This window comes from Pyrus communis, chromosome 17 (genome assembly GCF_041283825.1).
Source record: "Pyrus communis isolate YQ-2024b chromosome 17, ASM4128382v1, whole genome shotgun sequence".
Classification (NCBI taxonomy): domain Eukaryota; kingdom Viridiplantae; phylum Streptophyta; class Magnoliopsida; order Rosales; family Rosaceae; genus Pyrus; species Pyrus communis.
In genome coordinates this window covers 19,475,176-19,482,126 of record NC_142581.1, presented here as the reverse complement: position 1 = coordinate 19,482,126, position 6,951 = coordinate 19,475,176, and the positions used below count along the sequence as shown (strand labels likewise).

Here is a 6,951-nt window from a genome sequence, read left to right as displayed (position 1 = left end):
GAATCTCCAAGGATAGGATCGAGGTTCTCGAGGTTTTAGGACTCACGATTGCGTGCGGTGGCGGATTTAATGCATTGATGAGGAAAAGACGCTTCGGCGGGCGCATGTTTTCGAGGGCCATGATTAAGGGCTGTTAGGTTTAAGTGTTTTTAGATCATCTCCATGGGATGAGGTTAGAAGCAAGGAAAAATTCGTCGCTTGCTCACCGGGGAAAACTTTCCTTGCATTGAAATTTTCTAGTGATTCACGTTTGTGTGAATTTCTAAGGTACTAGCTGGAAAGAGCTGTTTTCCATGACATCCTAATTATTCTTTGGGAAGTTCAATGACAGAGAGAGGACGGGAATTCGGTCTCCTCTCTTCTCGAGTCATTCCTTGATTGTTCTGTATGTTCAAGTATTCTAAGTTCTTTGAGTGTTGTCAAGTATTCTTCTGGTGCTGCTCAAGCCTTCCAATCTTTTCAACCAAAGGAAAGTATCAAATCGTTCCAGGATTTAAGTATCACATGCCTATGCTATATTACTCTCACCAAAGCATCATCCATTAATTCAAAAAACACAAAGCCGGATTGTCTATCCAAACTCCAAGTCACACCAGATATGTGTTGCCTTTCTTTCAGCCTTGTTTCTTCTTGTCCATTTGCTGTTTTCGGCTTTCCATTTTAATTCGGAAGAAAAAAGCAACATGGCTGACATAATTATCAGCCTTGCAAGTCCTCTTATAGAGATTGCAATAAAGAAATTGACTGATGTTGCTACTACTGAATTCGTCAATATCAAGGATGAGGTAGAGAAGCTGAAGAATGCTTTTATAGAAATTAAAACGTTGCTTGGAATTTTGGTAGGAAATCCTCCGATGGATTCTTCTACTACTTCCCCCCCCCCTGAAGAATTGGCTCGATAGGCTCCGAGCAGCATCTTATGATATGGAGGATTTGATTGACTGCTGGACAACAGAATATCAACGGTGGAAGATGAAGCAGCAGCAAGTATAAAAATTCCATCTTCCGTTTTGTGCTTTTAAATTTCTCTTTCTGTCTCGTGAATTGTCTAAGTTGAGAGAAATTACATCAAGAATAGATGCAATTAACCGAGATGGACAACGCTACAAAAGTAACAAAACCATCATAGGAAGTGATAAAAAGTCATTCAAAAACATCTGGAACTGGGCTTGTTCAAGACACGTTAGTTGTTAGTTGTTAGTCGGGATGGGAGGATTGGGTAAAACAACTCTTGCCCAACTTGTCTTTAATGATGAAGATGTTGATCGGTATTTCGATTTTAGAATTTGGGTTTTTGTGGGGAACGAATTTGACATGAAGAGGATTTTCAGTGAAATACTGGTCTCTCTAGAGCGTTCATTAACTTCGAAAAGAAGAAAAGCAACAAAGTCTTTAAAAGATATGATCAAGGAAAAAGAATCTCAACCCGAAACCCCTGTTGATCTCACCCTCTTGGCCAAACTACAAACCTTGTTTAAAGATGACAGTCATCTCGATTGGAACCAACTACGTTCTCCTAATGATCTCTACTCTTTGCCCCATCTAAAAGACCTTGATCGTCAGTCCTCCAACTCCTTGGACCGATTACAAACCCGTCCTGAGATTATTGATTATACCCCTCTCTCCTTGGCCCAACTACAAACTCGCATTCTTGAACTTCTGACTCAGAAACGATTTTTACTTGTTCTAGACGACCTATGGAATCATAAAGATGAGGAATTGGAGCCACTAGTAAAGGTCTTAAATCATGGGGCTTACGGAAGTAAGGTTCTGGTGACTAGTCGGCTGAAAGAAGTTTCAAATATTATGGATTCAGCGTCACCCTATTCTCTGCAATGTTTGGGTGGTCAGGAGTCATGGTGGTTGTTTAAAGAATTGGCATTCAAAAAAGATAGTAAGATCAATAAGAGAGTTTGAAAATTGTGGGAAGGAAATTGTAGGTATGTGTCAGGGTCTTCCTTTGGCTATAAAACAAATGGCAGGTCTGTTACGTGGGAAAGAATTGAAAGAATGGAAAAATGTTGCCGAAAGTAAAACATGGAAAGCACGAGTAGAAGATACTCAAATACGGCCTGCTCTTAGATTGAGTTATAATCACCTGCCCTCACCAGATCACAAGCAGTGCTTTTCATTGTGTTCCCTGTTTCCAAAATCGTATCTTTATGAAAAGGATGAGTTGGTCAAGTTATGGATGGCAGAAGGATTTATACAACCACCTAAGCATGGAGTGGGAGAAAGGATAGAAGACATCGGAAGTCGATACTTCAAGGAGCTATCAGACAGGTTCTTCTTCGAATGCTCAGCTGAAGACAACACAAAGTATAGGATGCATGATCTTATCCATGACTTGGCACAATCAGTTTCCAGTCCCTTTTTTTGCCAAGTTAAGGATATGAAAGATTTTGACGAAAAGTCTCGCCATGTATCACTGCTTCAAGAACAACTTGAGAAGCCTACAATAGAGATCATCAACAAATCGAGGAAGCTGCGCACACTTTTACTTCCAGTTCAACACTTGCAGCTGAGAGCCTTTGGGAAAGGACAGGGTGAAATAATTCATTCACTTATGTATATGTGTGTGCTAGACATGAGTTCAAGCACAGTTGTCACACTCCCAGATTCAATTGGGAGGCTGAAGCTCTTGCGCTACCTCGATTTATCGACAACTGAAATCAGAAAGCTCCCTGATTCGGTGTGCAACCTCTTCAATTTGGAGACGCTGAAACTTTTGCGTTGTCCTTGGATTTTCAATTTGCCCAAGAACTTGAAAAATCTTGTCAACCTGAGACATCTGGAGCTAGATGAAATTTTCTGGTTCAAGAACTTGATGTTGCCACAAAGCATGGGGTGTCTAACCAGTCTGCACAACTTACACAAATTTCCGGTATGTTTTTTTGTTTCTTTTTCAAATATATTTATATTTGTTTTTTCCAATCCTTTTCTTGTTGTTGGGGGTCAGACTTCTGTCTAACAATACATACATATACATACACACACACACACACACACATATATATATATATATATATATATTATATATATTCAGGTTAGCTGCGAAACAGGAAACAAACTTGAAGAATTGAAGAACATGATGTACCTTAGAGGAACGTTGCACATCCCAAAGCTGGAAAATGCAGTGAATGCAGGGGGGGCCAACTTGAAAGGGAAAGAAATGATGCAGAAAGTGGTTTATGAATGGAGCAATAACGATCTTAATTTTCATGACGAAGCCGCTGCAAAGCAGGTACTTGAAGACTTGGAACCTCACCCAAAGGCACTCAAAGAACTCCAAATATGTCACTACAAGGGCACTGAATTTCCACGTTGGATGGGACTGCTCACGAATTTGGTTAGTATTTATTTGAATCGCTGCACCAGATCCAAAGTCCTTGATCTTCGGGAGCTACACAAACTTGAACAAGTCGGTCTCAAAAATATGCTAGAGTTGGAGGATTGGAAAGGAGAGTTTGAATTCCTCAAAAATCTAAAGATAGTTAACTGCCCCAAGTTGAAAAGCAGTTCAAATTGTGGGAAAACACTAGAGTTTCTGAAGATCAAAGGGTGTGAATCATTGGAACACCTTCTATTATCCAGGCGCAAGCTGAAGAGTATCACACTTGTTGACAATCCTGTTCTGATGCACTGGACTCATGATAGTGGTTTTCGTCTGGACAATATCTCTCTCGTGGATTTGCGAGGCCTATCCTACAATCTCATATATATTCGTTGTTTGTGAGTTCTTACAATAACAAGCTTGTAGTGCATTGCTTAGTGGACTGTGGCAATCCATTAGGGCATGGGTTCAAAGGTTTTGCCGCCAAGAATTTGTCTTTTTCAAAACTAAACTTTATAATTAGCCTTCTGTTTTACCGTATAAAATTAATTCCTTTTTTTGTTTTGTTCATATAAAACAAGGTCTATAAACCTTATAATTAGCCTTCTATTTAACCATATACAACCTAATTTCTATTTTGTTTTCCATCACTCTTGTTTGATAAAATTTTCATGACAATAAAAAAAAAAAAATCTTAAATATTTCTTCAATTGATTATATTGTTGTATTTAGTTTTTTTTTTTTTTTTTTATGTCTTAAAGATCACTCTTAACAGCGATTTCTGATTCCGCTACTGATAATGATGGTTATGATGGCAGGCTGTCACGCATATTGGAGAGGAAAAAGCGCATTGAACTCAAAATTTATCAATTGCCCCATGCTGCACGAGTTGCCAGATGACTACATTCCAAAGAAATTGGAAGCAAGTGGGTGCAATTCAGAATTCAAAATATATCCCTCCTTCATCATGGAACATCTGGCATTGGATGCATGTTCTGCACATACCTCCTTAGTGGGTTTGCCACCTCGTGGTGTCATTGGTCTACGGTTCTTGGTGATTTCCAATATCTCAAACCTCATATGTCTTCCAGATTGGGGTCTCCCCCAACTCAGAGCACTCTACGTCCGTGACTACGAACCTCTTGAGTATTTATCCAACCAAAACAAGTCGTTCCAAGGATTCACCTCCCTCACAACACTCTCCATCCACAATTGTCCTAAGCTTGTAACACTGCCAGTTGAAGGCCTCCCAACATCTCTTAAATATTTGAGTATTGGCTCATGTGCAAGGCTCAAGTCATTTGGCCCGGCAGATGTACTCCAAAAGCTCTACTCCCTCCATCATCTATACATTGAGGATTGCCCTGCACTCCAGTCCTTGCCAGAGGGTGGGTTACCAACCTCCCTCCTGCATCTCTCTAGGATGCCCCTCACTAATAGAACGATGTGGGAAGGAAAGCGGTGATTGGCCCAAGATCAAACATATCCCTGATTTGGAAGTGAGGATGCCATCCACCAAAACTGCAACCTCATCACCATCATCTTCTTCAGCAGCTTGGTACCATCTGCACTTGCGGATGTTTGTTTAGGAATTTGAATTTAATTTATTGTCTTCCATACTCTAGTCGCAAGTCAGTTGTTTATATGTTTTGTTTTGTATCCAGCTTATGTGGTAGATCAAAATGCACCATACAAGTTTTCATGCTTGGAAATTCCCATTTGGGGAGGAGAATCGGTTTGATAACAAATCCAAGGATTAAGATGTGTGTTTGAATTTGCAGGAAAAACTTCAAAAGGAAAATGGTTTGAGAATGATGCCAAGCTTGTCGCAATGCAGGACAAGTTCATACAGTATTCCGTTCATCTCTGTTCGGCAATCATTAGCTCTTAGCTTGAGATGGCTTTCATGCCTGCTTAACACATATAAATCACAAGCAAAGTACTATAATCAACTAATTATGTTAAAGGGTCTATATGATTGACTTGCAGGGATATGAAGCTGGACGGAAAGCCTTGAGACGACGTGTTTCTGGAATCCTGCATGATGGTGAAACTCAAAAGTGTACGCAACCAGTTGAAGAGAGTGAGACAGTGCATTGCATTCTAATTTCTAGCCTAAGTTGTTTAGTTTGTATAATAAGTTGCCTTCCTACATCTACGTTGGTCGGGGCATTGTGTGTAAGCTGTGAATATATTTCTTTTTCGTGAGTGTAATAATAAATAAGCAGCCTTCCTCCATTCATGTTGGAAGGGAAGACTGGCTGATGAATTTATGATTTAAAGTCATATGTACATGCAATTAGTAGTGCTGGTATTGTCGTTGAAGGGATCCAACCGAAGAAGAAGACGATCATCATCCTTAACTCGGAGATGATTACTGTATATTTAGTATTCATCTGCGAGTGTTATACATCGTTCCCCTAAACCCAAAAGCTACAGATAAGCTTCCTCTCAATATATAATAATATGTAGTGTTTCAATACATGCCGGTGTATGTATGATAAAAATATAGTTAAATATTGCACGACAAATAAGACTACAAAATAATAAAAATATTATTAAATAAATAAAAATGTCGAGACAGCTACATAACTCGAAATGACTATATTTGAATAACTTGTTCATCATACTAAAAGCTCTATTTATAGAGAACAAAACCTAAGAAACCCTAACTCGGATGGGGTAGGCTTAAATCTAAACTAACAAGCAAAACACACATATAAAAATAAATCTAAATACTAATATTTGCCAACACTCCTGTCAAACTCATGGCAGTACACGACATGAGTTTGCCAACAAACAAATGTGAATGCAAGCTCTGTTATGCTAACTTCTGTTGCTAATTCCCATAGGAAATTCCATCGATGCAAGTGCAAGTTTCCAATGCCAATAGTACTGCCAATGCCAACGCAAGATTCCAATGCCAGTGCCAGATTCCAATGCCAGTGCCAGACCAACACCAATGCTAGTGCAAACGCTCCTAATGCCAAATGCGAGCTTCCGAACAAAATAAAATTCTAGTTCCCATGTACACAACGTCACTCAACTGATCACATGTCCAAACACTCAAGCGATTGTCGAGGTTAGCAACAGTAGACAAGTTGTACAGCATCAACAAACTCATTGTGGGCCTCCAAACAAACCAAGCCCAACAACAGCGTCAAACAACAGGACCCAATAACATCAACATATGAGCTCAAAGCCTTAAAAACAACTAATTACTTCTCCTTGCCCGTGTGTGCCTCCAAAAACCAAACCAAGTCTTCTTTTTGTTTCTGCCTAACATTCCTTCAATTCGTGCAAAACAAGCTTTTTCCTTTACTTCTCTTCCTTCTTCTTCTTCTTCAAACCAAACAAAACTGATTCACGGTGCATCTTCAGTGAAACTCCAGTGCAAAATGTGTGGGTGTAGAGGTTACGAGATTGCGAGGGAAGCATGTACAAACGGGCCTAGGCAGTGGTTCGAATTCAGATGGTTGCGGAAAGAAACAGTTATCAGGTGCGGGTCGTCAAGTGCTGATGCGGCGATGCAGATGCAAACGGTCGAATTTTTGCAAGGATTCAAATATTTGTTGTGCAAGGCAGAAACGAACTCGATCCGAGTGCTCCTTGGGTCT

The 6,951-nt window shown here is 39.8% G+C and overlaps 1 pseudogene across 1 annotated transcript; it reads left to right on the top strand.

The window, feature by feature from the left end:
• The first annotated feature begins 633 nt into the window (after positions 1-633).
• LOC137708977 (putative disease resistance protein RGA3) lies at positions 634-5,626 on the top strand (annotated as a pseudogene). Its single transcript, XR_015958136.1, has 4 exons — positions 634-1,146; positions 1,195-2,884; positions 3,047-3,728; positions 4,153-5,626. The product of XR_015958136.1 is annotated as a putative disease resistance protein RGA3 (transcript).
• Positions 5,627-6,951: the final 1,325 nt, after the last annotated feature.